General features: G+C 49.3%; 1 protein-coding gene across 1 annotated transcript in view; it reads left to right on the forward strand.

The window, feature by feature from the left end:
- The first annotated feature begins 857 nt into the window (after window positions 1-857).
- The window catches only part of IGSF9 (immunoglobulin superfamily member 9), a 54,448-nt gene continuing 52,489 nt past the window's right edge, over window positions 858-2,816 (forward strand). Inside the window, exon 1 of the mRNA XM_072427488.1 lies at window positions 858-1,366. The gene's annotated coding sequence lies outside the window, so the exon portion shown is untranslated. The remainder of the gene's footprint in view (window positions 1,367-2,816) is intronic.

Consider the following 2,816-nt stretch of genomic DNA (forward strand, 5'->3'; position numbering starts at 1 on the left):
ACCAGATTTCACTTTCATTCCCAAGTCTTTCCTGCAAGATTGACATTATTATTTCCTGGGCTGCCATGCTCATCCTTAGCTCCTTGACGGGTTTCTAAACCTAGAACAAGCAAATCAATTGGTGCTGAGAAAGATGGAGGATCGGAAGGAAGGAATTGTTCACATAGGCGGCCAAGCTGCGGTTGTAAAAGCATTTTTTTTGGCATTTCACCTTAAAATAAATTTTATTCTTATTTTACACTTACATAAAAATAAAAATAAAATAGCTTTATATAAGGAATATGCTCCTAATATGTTATGAATTGTTTCTTTAATAAAAAAACAGAAAGGCATCATTTTAGGTTATGGTAATTATAATAATAAAATAAAATAGCTAAATAAACTTTTATAATAGAAAAATAAAACAGCTATATATAAGGAATTTGCTCTTAATATGTTATGAATTGTTTCTTTAATAAAAAAAACTATGGTCAAGCCATCATTCTAGGTTATGGTAAATATTTGTGGATTTGGGAGATCAGACTTTGTAAACCTGAGCGCAGATGTATGGACCATGTGGTCCTTCTGTGTGCAGTTCACATAAACAACCACCAGGTGGCACCAGAGTAGCACCCAGCTTTCTCCTATGGTCAGCTTGCCCTGAAACTACACATCCCAGGCTGCACATTGCACATAGCTCATTGGCTGCAGGGGCTGCTCCTATCACTGCAGGCAGGCTGAGGGCAGTTCTGGGAGCGAGGGGCCCCATTGGTTGTTGCTGTGGAAACAATGGGCGCTTGATTGAAAGAGTGGGTGGGCCAGAGCATCATGGGGCACTCCTACTATTATGTTTGCAAGTTGCAGGCTGGCAGAGACTTAGAAAGGAGGGAGAAAGGGGGAATTCAGGGGAGAGAGAGAGAGACAGACAGACACAGCACACATAGGAGCTGGAGAGAGTGTCAGCCTTTGTGCCAAGCCTTCTCACACACCCCCCTCCTAGCAACCTCCCTCATTACCAGGCAACAAGGCGGGCATTGGGTTCTGCAGGGGCAAGGGGGCCGCCACATGTGCCAGAGGGCGTCGTTATTGGAGGAGCCAGCAACCCCAGCATCCTGCCACCGCAGGGGCAGAGGTCTGGCCAGCGATATTGGGGTGCGCCCGCGGGGGGCTTCTGAAAAAAAGAAGGTGTCTGTTATCCCCGCCGGCGCGCCCACCTTGGCGTCGTCGCAGCTGGCAACAGGTACTGGGTGGACCTCTTAACCGGGGAGGGGGGGCACCACCTGAATGCCCCCCGACATCCCGGTCGTTAAACCACAACACCATCGGTGTACCTGAACCCTGTCCGCCCTTGCTCATGTTTGGACGTCAACTGGGCCCACACCTTCAGGTAAGCTGGCGCTGCCCAATGGCATTGTGTACACCCTCTCTTTAACCCTTGGGCGGGCAAACGCGTCGCATGTGGCAGCTGGCAACAACGCCAGGCTGGTCTCAGTCCCCGGACTTTTTGATTTTCAACCGGGTGCCGAAAATTGGGTCTTTTTGAAAAATGTTTTTGTTTATTGCCTCCCCTTTTTAGGAATATTCAAGGATGGCACCTGCTCCGAGCCATCGAAGACCGTGCGTGCCTTTTTATTTTTCCTCGCCGATGCTGTCATTGGCTTAATCGAGGCGTGAGGCTCTGGTACGCTGGATAGCCCCCAAAACACGGCGTGAGCCGGGGAAGATCCTTTGTGTGGAGGGATTTAAATTTTCCCTTTTCTCTCGGCGGCCGTGGCGGCCGTATCTGTGTGGTCTGGCAGGCAGATGGCTTCTGGATGGTCACAGCATCCCCCCACCTCCTTTCTTTAATCCCCTTCTCGGGGAACCGACCTGGGGGGTAGAGCCACGGGCGTACCCCACTCCCTTTGGCGGCATAATAAATCTTGCATTGCTTTCTATTGACACTTAGAAACTCTTCTCTTTATTTTGATAAAAACATTCACCCCCCAACGCCCTTTAACTTTTACATTCCCCCGACCACAGAGCTAGCAATTTACTATGTTGGGGGTTCACCGTGTCAAGGTCAAGCTTGGGGGGGGGGGACAGGTGTTATTCAGGTTGGAGTGGCGGACAATGGACGGCGGTCTTTACCTCGACGTTACGTTGTGGGCCACAGGGCACCCCGTTTTCTGTAAAAGGGAAATTTGTCATTTTTGTTTTCTATTCTTCTGGGCAATTAGAGGCATCGTGGTGGTGTTAGTGGTAGTAAGGGGGGGTTGGGGGGGGTCATTCACTGTTACGGGTATTTACAATGGGGATAAGCGGCTGCTGACTGCAGCATCGTAATCAGGGTAACAATGGCCTAATCAGGGTGACAATGTTTCCAGCGGGCGGGCTCGCTCTCCGGGCCTCTCCACAATGAAAAGTATTCTGCACCAAATCCCCAGGCCTCACTTTTGTCTCTAATGGGATTTTGGGCGAAGGGGTGTTGTGCCCCCCCCCCCCCAGTGCCTCTACACAAAACATTGTTAGGGTAAGCAAGTCATTTGTACGAGTGCCCGTCAGGCCGGCCCTTACGAACCCCCCTAAAATATTGGGCTGGGGCGTGTGGTGGTGATGGTGGGGGGTTATAGGATAGATGAAACTTATGGGGTAATACTCACACATACCATTTTTTTTAAAAAAAAGGGGTTGCAATATTCCCCCCACCAGCCTATTCCCAGGTAAGCCCAACCTTGTCCACCCAGTTGCCCAGACACACCGCAGTCCCTTTCACTTTGTAGTTTACTTTTTAGTTTTTTCTGCTCATTTCCTGCACCCTCTGTGATCTCACTTTCCGTCCATATACACCAACAATG

This window comes from Pyxicephalus adspersus, chromosome 12 (genome assembly GCF_032062135.1).
Source record: "Pyxicephalus adspersus chromosome 12, UCB_Pads_2.0, whole genome shotgun sequence".
Taxonomy (NCBI): Eukaryota; Metazoa; Chordata; class Amphibia; order Anura; family Pyxicephalidae; genus Pyxicephalus; species Pyxicephalus adspersus.